This window comes from Pongo pygmaeus, chromosome 15, assembly GCF_028885625.2.
Source record: "Pongo pygmaeus isolate AG05252 chromosome 15, NHGRI_mPonPyg2-v2.0_pri, whole genome shotgun sequence".
Taxonomy (NCBI): Eukaryota; Metazoa; Chordata; class Mammalia; order Primates; family Hominidae; genus Pongo; species Pongo pygmaeus.
Genome location: NC_072388.2, coordinates 101,192,743 through 101,207,670, shown reverse-complemented (window position 1 = coordinate 101,207,670; position 14,928 = coordinate 101,192,743). Strand labels below are relative to the sequence as shown.

Here is a 14,928-nt window from a genome sequence, read left to right as displayed (position 1 = left end):
AGCCACCTCCCCCAGTAGCCCGGAAGCTTATAAGAGGGATCCTGCCTATTTTTGTTTGACATGTTGTGTGTAGATTGGGGCCTGACATTCAATAGGTACTCAATACACACTTGCCAAATGAGTGACTCACCTTTGAGAAAGATTCTCTTTTAGCACCTTATGTTAATACTTAACTTTATTATGACATTTATTACATTGCTGTCTCATCTCACTAGGTTGTTAGCTACACACGATTGCAGTTCACAGACTTAAAAACATGCTCATGCATGCTTTCTTTTCTTATACCTTCCCCCTGAGGTTAAACTCTGCCTTAGGTCACATTACTCATGCTTTCAGAAAGCTCTGCTTCTAGCTTTCTGAGCGGGGGAGATTCAGCCCCTTGTTTATTTTATGTATTTGGCTTTCAGGTAAATATCTACTTAGCATGCCCATTGTTCACTCACTTCCTTAGTCCCAGCTCATTCTGCTTCCCTCTTCCTAAAAAATAACAAAAACGAAACACTCCTGTCCTTGGAGAATAATTTTTGCATATGGTCACATTTCAGTTTAGTAGGATAGAATATTGAATTTGCTGGACAGGTTTTAACATTGCAAGAATTATCAACTGGGTTTTTTATTGTGGCTCTAGATCTGTTTGTTGGGATAAGAAAAGATTATGAGGTTGGGCACAGTGGCTCATGCCTGTAATCCCAGCACTTTGGGAGGCTGAGGCAGTCAGATCACTTGAGCCCAGGAGTTGGAGACCAGCCTAGGCAACACAAGGAGCCCCCATCTCTACAAAAAATAAATAAAAATTAACTAGATATGGTGATACATGGCTATAGTCCCAGCTACTTGGGAGGCTGAGATGGGAGGATCGCTTGAACCCAGGAGTTTGAGGCTTCAGTGAGCTGTGATCACACCACTGAACTCCAGCCTAGGCAACAGAGTGAGACTTCATCTCAAAAAAATAAATAAAGATTATGAATGTGGGCATTGAATGATTTTTCTTTTTACCATGTCTTTCTCATCTATAGCAATGCTTTATAGATTGTTGGTGCTCAATAACTATTTAGTGGATTGAATATATACTCAAAAAAGAGCAGTGGACTTAAGGTCAAAAGACGTAACATAAATTCTATTCGTGATTACATTATTTAATATTGTGACAGTATAGTACATAAAAGTTTTAAATGAAATTATTATTTATCTATGATTAGATGTTGGAAATCTAAGAGGATCAACTGAAGAACTGTAAGAAACAATAAGAAGCCAAGCATGGTGGCATACACCTGTAATTCCAGCTAATCAGGAGGCTGAGGCAGGAGGATTGCTTGAGGCCAGGAGTTCAAGTTTACATTGTGAATCATGATAGCGCCACTGCACTCCAGCCTGGGGGATATAGCTAGACTCCCATCTCTAAAAAAGAAAAAAAGAAACAATAGACAATGTAATATAGCAGATTTAAAAAGTAGCATTCAGGCCAGGCACAGTGGCTCACACCTATAATCCCAGCACTTTGGGAAGCCAGGGTGGGCAGATCACCTGAGGTGAGGAGTTTGAGACCAGCCTGGCCAACATGGTGAAACCCCACCTCTACTAAAAATACAAAAATTAGCTGGGCGCGGTGGCGAGCACCTGTAATCCCAGCTATGTGGGAGGCTGAGGCAGGAGAATCACTTGAACCCAGGAGGCAGAGGTTGCAGTGCGCCCAGATCGTCCCATTGCGCTCCAGCCTGGGCAACAAAGTGGAACTCCATCTCAAAAAAAAAAAAAAAATTAGCATTCAGACATCAATAACTTTCTCTACTTTCTCTGTCAAATAGTAACTAATTTAAGTATAATGGAAGAAAATGTCACATTCACAATAACAAAATAAGATAAATAGGCTGGACGTGGTAGCTCCCGCCTGTAATCCCAGCATTTTGGGAGGCAGAGGCCAGGAGTTCATGACGAGCCTGGGCAACAGAGGGAGGCCCCATCTCTTCAAAAAATTTAAAGATTAGCCAGGTGTGGTGGGGCACACCTGTAGTCCCAGCTGGTCGGGAGGCTGAGGTGGGATCATTGCCTGAGCCCAGGGGGTTGAGGCTGCAGTAAGCCATGTTCACACCCCTGCACTCCAGCCTAGGTGGCAGAATGAGACCGTGTCTCAAAAAAAAAAAAAAAACACGGTTGCTAGTATACATCTCACAGGAAGTGGGGTGCCTTTATTGACTCCAGTGTGAATGGTGCCCCGTGAGATGAGCCACAGTTTCTCTGAATATATTTAGAACATGTTCATAAACTATCTGGACATAGTGGCTTATGCCTATAATCCTAGTACTGTAGGAGACCAAGGCGGGAGGATCCCTTGAGGCTAGGAGTTTGAGACCAGCCTGGACAACATAGTGAGATGCAATCTCTTAAAAAAAAAAAAAGTTTTTAGAAACTACTTGAAGAGCACTGTTTAATTCTGAAGAAACAAAATAATTAAAACACCTCATTCTTAGGTAACAAGACTCAACATTGTAGAAATGACAGGGTTTTTTGTTTGTTTTTTTGTCCTTTTTTTAGACCAAGTCTCGCTCTGTCACCCAGACTGGAGTGCAGTGGTTGTGATCTTGGCTCACTACTGCTTCACAGGTTCAAGCAATTCTGCCTAACCCTCTCAAGTAGCTGGGATTACAGGGGCCTACCACCATGCTCGGCTAATTTTTTGTATTTTTAGTAGAAATGGGGTTTCACCATATTGGTCAGGCTGGTCTCGAACTCCTGACCTCAAGTGATCCACCCACCTTGGCCTCCCAAAATACTGGCATTACAGGCATGAGCCACTGTGCCTCGCCAAAATGACAGTTCTGTCTGAATCAGTGTGTAAGTTGAATTCAGGCCAAATCAAAATCAACAGAATTTTATTTACAATTTGTCAGAATTATTCTAAGTTTCATTTGAAATAAGCATTTAAGAATCACTATGAAAAAGAAGAGTATTGGCTGGGCGCAGTGGCTCATGCCTATAATCCCAGCACTTAGGGAGGCTGAGGCGGGTGGATCACCTGAGGTCAGGAGTTCAAGACCAGCCTGGCCAACGTGGTGAAACCCCGTCTCTACTAAAAATACAAAAATCAGCTGGGCATGGTGGCATGCACCTGTAATCCCAGCTACTCGGGAGGCTGAAGCAGGAGAATCGCTTAAACCCAGGAGGCAGAGGTTGCAGTGAGCTGAGATCGCACCCTTGCACTCAAGCCTGGGCAACAGAGTGAGACTCCATCTCAAAAAATATATATAAAAAATAAAATAAAAAGAAGAGCAATGGCAGGAGTGGAGTGGGGGGACTTGCCTCCCAAATATTAATATGTATTATAAAACCTCTTAAGCTGGGCACAGTGGCTCACACCTATAATCCCAACACTTTGGGAGGCCGAGGCAGGTGGATCACAAGGTCAGGAGATCGAGACCATCCTGGCTAACACGGTGAAACCCCGTCTCTACTAAAAATACAAAAAAATTAGGCAGGCGTGGTTGTGGGCGCCTGTAGTCCCAGCTACTCAGGAGGCTGAGGTAGGAGAATGTCGTGAACCCGGGAGGTGGAGCTTGCACTGAGCCAAGATCACACCACTGCACTCCAGCCTGGGCGACAGAGCAAGACTCCGTCAAAAAAAAAAAAAAAAAAAAAATCTTTAAACAGATCCTTCTCCTAAAATGGAATAAGTACAGAATTAGACCCCAATAAAAATGGACATATGATAGAGATGGCAGGATTAATTTAAGAAAAGGTATTGGAACAACCAACTAACCATTTATAATTTTAAAATTGGATTCCTACTTCCCTCCTCACTCCAAAATAAACTCCAGATAGAGCAAAGATTTTAATATAAAAAATAACCATAAGAGTCCAAAAAGAAATGACTTCAATAAATATATTTATAATCTTGAAGTGAGGAAAGCTTTTCTAAACATAGCCCAAAATTCAGAAGCCATAGGATATTTTTATTTTATGTCTTACGTGGCACAAGACACCATATGAAAAGACAACAACCTTGGAAAAAATATTCACAACACATATGGCAAGGGATTAACATCCTTAATAATAAAAACTTATTTCGAGCAATTAGAAAGAAAACCCAGTAGCAAAAAATAGGCAAAGGACATAAGCAAGCAATTCACAAAAGTTGCATTCATTAGGATTTTTGTTGATGACTTCTGAGTTTCCTGTCATGCCTAGAAAGAATTTCCCCACTCCAGGGTGCTCATTGTTTTCTAATAACTAAAGAAATGCAAATTGAAATGATTTTTTACTATCACATTGGAAAATATCAACTATCAATATAAAATTGATAATAGTGTTAGCACAGATGTTAGTGTTGGCACAAGTATTAAGAAACAGGATGGGTTCACATACTTGGTGAGAAAAAAAAAGCAGGCATTTTGATTTTCCATTAGTGAGAATGCAAGTTGCCGTTATTTATTTGGAGGGCAATTTGATCATTTCTGTCAAAATACTTATTGTAGTTATGTGATTTGACTCAACTCAAGTTCTAGGACTTTACCCTCATAAATGTACAAAGATTATGTGCATAAGGATTTTCACCACGGCATTGTTCTTAATAGTGAAAAATTGGCAATAATCTAAGTACCCATCAATAGAGAATTCAATAAATAAATTATGGAAATGACATACTTTACAGCTGTTAAACAATGAATTCATAAACTTATATATACTGACATGAAAACATATCCAAAATATATTAAATGAAAAATACAGGCCTGGTGTGGTGGCTCACACTTGTATCCTAGCACTTTGGGAGGCCAAGGCAGGAGCATCGATCATTTAAGCTCAGGGGGTTGGAGCTGCAGTGAGTCATGATCACACCATTGCACTGCAGCCTGGGCCACAGAGCAAGACCCTGTCACAACTTTATATATATGTGTGTGTGTGTGTGTGTGTGTATGTTGCAGATTAGTATGTATATTTCATTTTCTGAAAAGCAGAAATTTTTTTTTTTTTTTTTGAGACTGCGTCTAGCTCTCGTTGCCCAGGCTGGAGTGCAGTGGTGCAATCTCAGCTCACTGCAACTTCCACCTCCTGGGTTCAAGCGATCCTCCTGCCTCTGCCTCCTGGGTAGCTGGGATTACAGGCGCCCACCACCACACTAATTTTTGTATTTTTAGTAGAGATAGGGTTTCACCATGTTGGCCAGGCTGGTCTCAAACTACTGACCTGAGGTAATCTGCCCACCTCAGCCTCCCAAAGTGCTGGGATTACAGGTGTGAGCCATCGCACCCGGCCTAAAAAGGTAAAATTTGTATATACCTATAACAAAATAGGTTTTATTAAACTCTGAGTTTGAGAACTGACTTCATTACTTACTAACACTTTCACTTTTTAGAGAGTAACCTCTCTAAATCTATTTTCTTGTGTTAGAGTATTACGTATTATGTGCGTCAAAAGTTCAAAAGACAAAATATATAAAATCTCTTTGTAAATGGTAATGTGCTATATAAATATACGGTAATCAAACAGAAGTCTTTAAATGTAAATGACTCCCATAATCATCTGTATTCTTTTCATGGGGGAGGAGGGGGACAGGGTCTCACTTCATCACCCAGGATGGAGTACAGTGGCATGGTCATGGCTCACTGTACCCTCGACCTCCCAAGCTCAAGTGATCCTCCCACCTCAGCCTCCTGAGTAGGCGGAATTACGGGCGCATGCCACCATGCCTGGCTAATTATCTTTTGTAGATATTGGGTCCCACTGTTTCCCAGGCTGGTCTCGAACTCCTGGGTTCAAGCAACCCTCCTGCTTCAGCCTCCCAAAGTGCTAGGATTACAGGCATGAGCCACCACACCCAGTCTGTATTCTAATAAAACTAAGTAGACCTATAATTATTACTTTTTAACTTGATTTAATAACATAAAGCTTAATATCTTTTTGGTGTGATAAGTGATTCTTAAGTTTTTATAGCATAACATACCCCTTAGGAAACTTCAGGAAAGCTTTTAATTTCATTCTCCAACCCAAATGTATATGCATACCAAATTTTGCATACAACTTTATGGATCATATAGACACTCCCTCAAAACAAAATATCATTCCATGGATTACTGCTATGAATTCTAGTCTTCAAAATGCATAAAGAAGAGGAAAACAGCCGGGTGTGGTGGCTCACGCCTGTAATCCAAGCACTTTAGGAGGCTGAGGCGGGTGGAGCACAAGGTCAGGAGATCGAGACCACCCTGGCCAACATGGTGAAACCCTGTCTCTACTGAAAATACAAAAATTAGCCGGGCATGGTGGCACGTGCTTGTAATCCCAGCTACTCCGGAAGGTGAGGCAGGAGAATTGCTTGAACCTGGGAGGCGGAAGTTGCAGTGAGCTGAGATCGCACCACTGCTCTCCAGCCTGGGTGATGAGTGAGACTCCGTCTCAAAAAAACAAACAACAAACCACAACTAGTTGGTAGATGTGATAGAAGTTTCCATATGCAATAATTATGAATAAGATAAAACCCCTAAGAATATACTTAATAAGAACTGTGCTAGATCTTTATGGTGAAAATTTTAAAATGCTATTGAAGGACTCAGAAGAACAATTAAATACATGGAAAGGCACACTAAGTTCTTGAGTAGAAAAACTCAACATCATAAAGGTGTTAGTTCTTCCTAAGTTAGTCTATAAATTTTATGTGATTTCATTAAATTACAAACTAAGTTTGGAAACTAGGCAATGTTACTTCAAAGTTCAAGTGGAAAAAGCAAAAAAGCAAGAACAGAGGCTGGGCGCAGTGGCTCACACCTGTAATCCCAGCTCTTTGGGAGGCGAGGAGGGTGGATCGCTTGAGCTCAGGAGTTTGAAACCAGCATGGGCAACATAGTGAAACCCCATCTCTACTAAAAATACAAAAATTAGCTGGATGTGGTGGCAGGTGCCTGTAGTCCCAGCTACTTGGGGGGCTGAGGTGGGAGAATCACTTGAGCCTGGGAGGTGGAGGTTGCAGGGAGCCGAGATCGCACCACTGCACTCCAGCCTGAATGATAGAAATGAGACTTTGTCTCAAAAAAAAAAAAAAAAAAAGGAAAGAAAAGCAAGAGGAGTCAGAGGAATTCTAAAAAGAATGTATGGGGAGGGGGAGGCAGGGGAATCAGCTCTGTCAAATACTAAAATATATAACAAAACATGTAGTTGTTGCACAGGCACGTATAGAACAGAATGAGAAATCCAGAAACAAATTCACCTAAGAATTTTGTATGTGATTTTTAAAATGTTATTAATATTATTTAAAATCTGTAGGTAAAAGATGAATGTTCAATAAATAGGATTAGGATTGCTGGGTAGTCATCTAGGAAAGTGGATGAAAGATTAAAATACAAAAAACAAAAAGTGGCCAGGCATAGTGGCTCACACCTATAATCCCTGCACTTTGGGAGGCTGAGGTGGGCGGATCGCTTGAATCCAGGAGTCCAAGACCAGACTGGGCAACATAGACCCCATCTCAATTAAAAAAAAAAAATAAGTAATAGAAGTAATGAAGGGGAGACATTTTAAATCTCAGAGTATGGAAATTCTTTCTAATATGACACAAAATTTGAAAGCCATAGAAGAAATTGTGATCACATTAAAAAGTGGTTTTTTATCTGATAAACCACTATAAGTGTTGCAGGATCTTAGGGGGTATCATGTTTCTGGCTAGAGACCTCTGTGGCTGGTGGCACACTTGTCTGAATTTTGCTTGGGCTCACTGGGCTCATTCTGCCCATTCAGCCTGGCAGGCTGTGCTTGGCTCATGCTACCAGCCTGGATCCTATGCCTCCAGGGGAGTCTGTAAGTCAGGCATGGAGCAGTGAGGGGTGTGTGAACGAGCATGGAGTCCAGCCACTGCGCAGTCAGACATGCCAGCTGCTGCCATGGAGCAGGCAGCTCCAGGTGCCAGCACAGGCAATGGCTCTCTGCAAGGCTGCAGCTGGACCAGGGACATTGCAAGCAGCTTCCCCAGCTGGCACTGGGGAATGCAGTGGTGCCCAGAAGCTTGGAGACACCAGGAACTGCAGGGCCCCAAAGAGAGACTCACAACCCTGGCTCAGGGAGCTCCCAGGTCTGGGCTTCCCAAAGGGCCACAGCTCTTCTCTCCTTCTCTTCACCTGCAACGTGGCGAGTAGTGGGCATGTTTTAACCCTGTTTGTGTTACAGTTCTTTTAGTCTCACCATTCGGTGGGTCCTGAGTTTTTGTCCTGTGAACAGGAAGAATGAGGTATGCAGATAAGTGAAGGGTGAGCAAGATGAAGAGGAGCTTTATTGAGTGGTAGAACCACTCCGAGGAAACCTGGAGGAGGTAGCTCCTTTCTGCAGCCAGGGTGTTCATCTCCTAGCAAAGAGGGTAGCTCCTCTCTGGTAGGCAGGTCATCCCGAGGAGTGTTGCTCCTAGCATGGAAGGTAGCTCATCTCTGCAGCTGGTCATCCTGTCTTCAGCTCCACTCTGGCTGAGTCCTGGGCTTTTATGGGCCTCAGAGGGGAGGAAGTGCACACTGATTGGTCCATGGGTGGCCATGGGTGGGCCTGGAAAAGGCACCACAAATTCCCACTCCAGTCCATGGGACTGGCAACCTGGCCCCCAGCCTTCAGGCCCTCCCTGGCCTGAAGGTGGCACCTCACTGGGGACACACCCCTTTCCACCCTGGAGCCGGTCTGCTTCCTACCACTTTTCATGGCACCCAGGCTGTCCCTGCTGAGGGGTGCCTGCAGGCCAGTGCCGAGCTGCCCTTAGCACCCCCCTTGGCATCTCTCCCATGCTTCTCGTTACCAAAAGTCCAAAGAGGGAGGTTGACATGTTAGTGCTGCCCTAAGTGGGTGCACACCCAGCCAGGCTGGGACAGCTCCCAGGCTCAACCCCAATGCCACTCTGAGATCAGAGTGGGTGCCAGGAGTGGGGAGAGGCCAGGCAGTGGAAGCAGACACCCCCAAGCCTGTGCCCTGAAGGCATAGAGTGCAGAGATGCCCGGATCCTACACCTGGGAGGGTGGGGCTCCCACCACTGCATGGAACTTGCAGGCAGCCTGGGGCAGGGGCTCCAGGTCCTCAATGGGCCCCTTTCTGCCTGCCCCCCCATGCCCAACTGCTTCTCTGCGCCCAGCCCCATTGCGGCAGTCCCCAGGGTGGTGGGTTCCGTGGAGGGCAGGGAGTGTTGGGGAGGGTCCAGCTTGTCCCTGGCTCCTGCTGGCTGTGTGGTTCATGGAACTGCCCCAGGCACAGCTCTACCTCCTCCCCATGCCCTCTCCGCAGTGGCAGTAGGCTAGAGTGGCAACACGGGACCAGGGTCCAGAGCAGCAGAGGCTCCAGGCCTGGGGACGGGTCTCACCTGACCATGCAAGGGTGGGGGCAGCACAGTCACCTGCCTCGGGGACGTGGAGCACAGGGGACCCACTGCCACCATTCCTACTCCCGCAGCTGCCCCTGCCGCCACTGCTTGCACCTCCCCGCTGTGGCTGGTGCAGTGGCCACTGCCATAATAAGCAAGATCAACAAACAACAAACTGGAAAAAGAATAAAGCATTCCTAGAAATCAATAAAAGAAAGGCTAAAAATCTAATGGACAAAGGATTTGAGCAAAGAGGAACAAAACAGAAACACAACTGTCTCTCAACCATTAAAAGATGCTCGGTCTTGGCTGGGCGCAGTGGCTCACGCCTGTAATCCCAGCACTTTGAGAGACCAAGGTCGGTGGATCACGAGGTCAGGAGATCGAGACCATCCTGGCTAACACGGTGAAACCCTGTCTCTACTAAAAATACAAAAAAAATTAGCTGGGCGTGGTGGCGGGCACCTGTAGTCTCAACTACTTGGGAGGCTGAGGCAGGAGAATGGTGTGAACCCAGGAGGCGGAGCTTGCAGTGAGCCGAGATGGCGCCACTGCACTCTAGCCTGGGTGACAGAGCAAGACTCCATCTCAAAAAAAAAAAGAAGATGCTCGGTCTTAAACTTAAGAAAAATACAAATTAAAGTAACAGTTAAGCTGGGCTCAGTGGCAGGTGCCTGTATCCCATCTACTCAGGAGGCTGAGGCAGGAGCTTCACTTGAGCCCAGAAGTTCTAGGCTAGCCTAGACAACATAGGGAGACCCCATCTCTAAAAAATTTTTTTTAGAATCAGATAAATTTTTTTTTTTTCTTTTAAGACAGGGTCTTGCTCTGTCACCCAGGCTGGAGTGTAGGGTCACAGTCATGGCTCACTGCAGCCTTGACCTCCTGGGCTCAACTGATCTTCCCACCTCAGCCTGCCACAGTACTGGGATTACAGGCGTGAACCGCTGTACCTGGCTAAATATTTTCACAGTCAAAAAGTTTGATAACTGTTTACAAGGTATTAAGAAACAAATATGCATATTACTGCTATTGGTGTAAAACTGTAACAAGCTCAATAGAGAACAATTTGGCAATGACTAATCAAAATCTAAAATGTACGTACTCTTCAATCCAGCAATCTCACTTCTTGGAGTTTATCTTACATAAATCCTTGCAAATCTAGATTCCTAGATTCCTTCTCCCATCCTAGCAGGAGTCTAAGGTTTATTTTTTGGAAAAGGTAAAACATAGAGTTGTTTTGTTTGTTTGTTTGTTTGTTTTATGAGATGGAATCTTGCTTTGTCACCCAGGCTGGAATACAGTGGTATGATCTTGGCTTACTCCACCTCCTGGCTTCAAGGGATCCTCTTGCCTCAGCCTCCCGAGTAGCTGGGGCTACAGGCATGCACCACCACATCCAGCTAATTTTTTTTTTTTCTTGCTCTGTGGCCCAGGCTGGAGTGCAGTGGTGCCATCTTGGCTCACTGCAAGCTCTGCCTCCCGGGTTCACGCCATTCTCCTGCCTCAGCCTCCCGAGTAGCAGGTGAGACTACACGTGCCCGCCACTACACCCAGCTAATTTTTTTGTTGTTGTTGTATTTTTAGTAGAGACAGGGTTTCACCGTGTTAACCAGGATGGTCTAAATCCCCTGACCTCGTGATCCACCCACCTCAGCCTCCTAAAGTGCTGGGATTACAGGGGTGAGCCACCATGCCTGGCCAATTTTTTTAGTTCTAGTAGAGATGAGGTTCCAACATGTTGGCCAGGCTGGTCCCAAACTTCTGAGCTCAGGCGATCCACCCGCCTCAGCCTCCCAAAGTGCTGGGATTACAGTCAGCCACTGTGCCTGGCCGTAAAACAAAGAATTTCTATACAGGGAATACTAGGCCAAATTAAGGCATGAAGAGTCTCTTGAAAATGGGGATTAAGTGAGTGTGTGATTACTGAATGCTGGAATAATCCCCTGCCTTTTCTCTCCACTAGGCTTTCAAAACACTGGCACCCAAATCTTTACTCTCCATGCAGAAATTTTAGAAGACTCTTTTCTGGAGAATCTGACAATCCCCAGGATATAGGTTTAAGAGGTTTCCCAACAAATTGCCTGTGTAGAATACCCTGCAGTGAATCTCAAAGCCTAAAAATCCTATAAACCATGTGCTCAGATCTTCCAAATGGCTTTTTAGTCCTCTACTCTTAGTCATAAGCAGACATCCAAGGATTATCATACATCTGAGAAAAGCCTCTAAACGTGACTTAGAGATCAAAATAAATGACATGGCCAGGTGCAGTGGCTCACACCTGTAATCCCAGCAATCTCAGCACTTTGGGAGGCCGAGGTGGGTGGATCACTTGAGGTCAGGAGTTCAAGACCAGCCTGCGCAACATGGTGAAACCCCATCTCTACTAAAAATATAAAAATTAGGTGGGTGTGCTAGTGCACACCTGTAGTCCCAGCTACTTGGATGACTGAGGCACGAGACTCTTGAGCCTGGGAGACATGAGATCATGCCTCTGCATGACAGAATGAGACTCTGTAGCAAAAAATAAATAAGTGGGGGCTGGGTGCGGTGGCTCATGCCTGTAATCCCTGCACTTTGGGAGGCCAAGGCGGGCAGATCACGAGGTCAGAAGATCGAGACCATCCTGGCTAACACAGTGAAACCGTGTCAACTAAAAATAGAAAAAATTAGCTGGGCATGGTGGCAGGCGCCTGTAGTCCCAGCTACTCCAGAGACTGAGGCAGGAGAATGGCGTGAACCCAGGAGGTACAGCTTGCAGTGAGCCGAGATCATGCCACTGTACTCCAGCCTGGGCAACAGAGCGAGACTCCTTCTCAAAATAAATAAATAAATAAAAAATTTAAAAATAAAATAAATGAATAGGCCTGGTGCGGTGGCTCACGCCTGTAATCCCAGCACTCTGGGAAGCTGAAGTAGGCAGATCACTTGAGGTCAGGAGTTCCAGCCTGGCCAACATGGTGAAACCCCATCTCCACTAAAAATACAAAAATTAGCCAGGCATGGTGGGGCACACCACACCTGTAATCCCAGCTACTCAGGAGGCTGAGGCAGGAGAATTGCTTGAACATGGGAGGCGGAGGTTATAGTGAGCCAAGATCACAACATTGCACTCTGCACTTCACTCCAGCCGGGGTGACATAGTGAGACTCCGTCTCATAAATAAATAAATAAATAAATAAATAAATAAATAAATAAATAAAGCCAGGCGCAGTGGCTCACACCTGTAATCCCAGTACTTTGGGAGGCCAAGGCGGGCAGATTGCCTGAGGTCAGGAGTTCGAGACCAGCCTGGCCAACATGGTGAAACCCCGTCTCTACTAAAAATACAAGAATTAGCCAGGTGTGGTGGCAGGCACCTGTAGTCCCAGCTACTCGGGAGATTGAGGCAGGAGAATCGCTTGAACCCAGGAGGCAGAGGTTGCAGTGAACCAAGATCATACTACTGCACTCCAGCCTGGGCAACAGAGTGAGACTCCATCTCAAAAAAATAAATAAATACAAACAAAACAAATGACACAAATGAACAGAAAAAAAATATTGAAGAAAACAGGCTGTTACAGGGAGATGCGAATTTATAACAAGTGCTAATATTAGTAGTTTAAATAGATATTGCATCTATGAAATAAGAACGGTCTGCATTCTTGCAAAAAACTTAGGAAAATAAACCTCTTGAATATTAAAAACTTAACAGCAGAAATTAAAATGCTAGAAGAGTTGGAAGAGAAAGTTGAAATCCACTGACAGTGGCTCACGCCTGTAATCCCAGCACTTTGAGAAGTAAAGCCAGGAGGATGCCTTGAGGCCAGGAGTTCAAGACCAGCTTGGGCAACATAGTGAGACCTCCATCTCCACAAAAAAATTTAAAACTTAGCTGCGCATGGTGGTGTGTGCCTCCAGTCCCAGCTACTCAGGAAGCTGAGGTGGGAGGATCTCTTGAGCCCAGGAGTTCAAGATTACAGTGAGCTATGATCACACCACTGCACTCCAGGCTAGGCAACAGAGCAAGACCCTGTCTCTTTAAAAAAAAAAAAAAAGGGAGATCCAGGCACGGTGGCTTATGCCTGTAACCAGCACTTTGGGAGCCTGAGGCAGGCAGATCACAAGGTCAAGAGATCGAGACCATCCTGGTCAACATGGTGAAACCCCATCTCTACTAAAAATACAACAAAAATTAGCTGGGTGTGGTGGTGGGCACCCATAATCCCAGCTGCTCAGGAGACTGAGGCAGGAGAATTGCTTGAACCCAGGAGGCAGAGGCTGCAGTGAGCCAAGATCGTGCCACTGCACCCCAGTCTGGCAACAGAGTGAGACTCCGTCTCAAAAAGAGAGAGAGACAGAGCGTATAATAGAAGACCACCTAGAGAATCTAAGAGGTCCAAACTCCAAGCACCATAGGAGGAAATTATCCACAAAATCTTCAAGTAAAATTTCCAGAACTGAAGAACATGAGTTTACAGAGCCCACCAAGTGTCCAGCAAAATGGATAAAAATAGATCTATACCAAGGTACATCACTTTGAAATTTTAGAACACTTGGAATAGAGGAGATCCTACAAGCTTCCAGAGAGAAGAAATGTCATATAAAAAGGATCAGTAATCAGAATAGCTTGACTTGTAAACACCACCACTGAAAACCAGAACACAAGTAGGAAAAAAAGCTCTTTTATGCTATCTTGATGTATCTTTGTCTCTGTTGTTCATTGATGGATCCCAAGTGCCTAGAGGCAGTGCCAGGCATGTGCTAGATTCTCAGTAAAAATTTATTGAATGTAGGAGAACAATTGAGAAATGGCTTCAAAATTCTGAGGAAGTATTTATTCCAGCTTATAACTAAACCAATATATCACTCAAGTATGAGTTTAGAATAAAGATATTGTGGGACATGCAGGGTTTCAATTTACCCTCTTTGTGCCCCTTCTCAAGAAGCTGTGAAAGGATATGCTTTGTTTTGGGCCAGTTTCTCCCATTTGGAAGGGGTGTATTTACGCAATGCCTGTACCCCCATTGTATCTAGGGAACATGGAAAGGGAAATCTAGGCAGAGGTTCCCAAGCCTCAATTCTTGACTTCCATGCACCTGCAGGCTCAATACCATGTGGAAACTGCCAAGGCTTGGGGCTTGCACCCTCTGAAGCAATGAGCTTGTTCCTTGGACCCTTTTAGCCATGGCTGGAGTGGCTGGGACTCAGGGCACCAAGTCCCTAGGCTGCACAGAGCAAGGGGGCCCTGGGCCCGGCCCATAAAACCATTTTTTCCTTCTAGGCCTCCAAGCCTGTGATGGGAGGGGCTGCCGTGAAGACTTCTGATATGCCCAGGAGACATTTTTCCCATTGTCTTGGGGAATTAACATTCAGCTCCTCATTACTTAAGCAAATTTCTGCAGCCAGCTTGAATTTCTCTTCAGAAAATGGGATTTTCTTTTCTAATGCATTTCCAGGCTGCAAATTTTCCAAACTTTTATGCTCTGCTTCCCTTATAAAACAGAATGCCTTGGCTGGGTGCAGTGGCTCACGCCTGTAATCCCAGCACTTTAGGAGGCAGAGGCAGGTGGATCACCTGAGGAAAGGAGTTTGAGACCAGCCTGGCCAACATGGCAAAACCCCGTTTCTACTGA

General features: G+C 44.9%; 1 long non-coding RNA gene across 4 annotated transcripts in view; it reads left to right on the top strand.

The window, feature by feature from the left end:
- The window catches only part of LOC134738087 (uncharacterized), a 44,671-nt gene that overhangs the window by 12,156 nt on the left and 17,587 nt on the right, over positions 1-14,928 (top strand). The window lies entirely within an intron of this gene.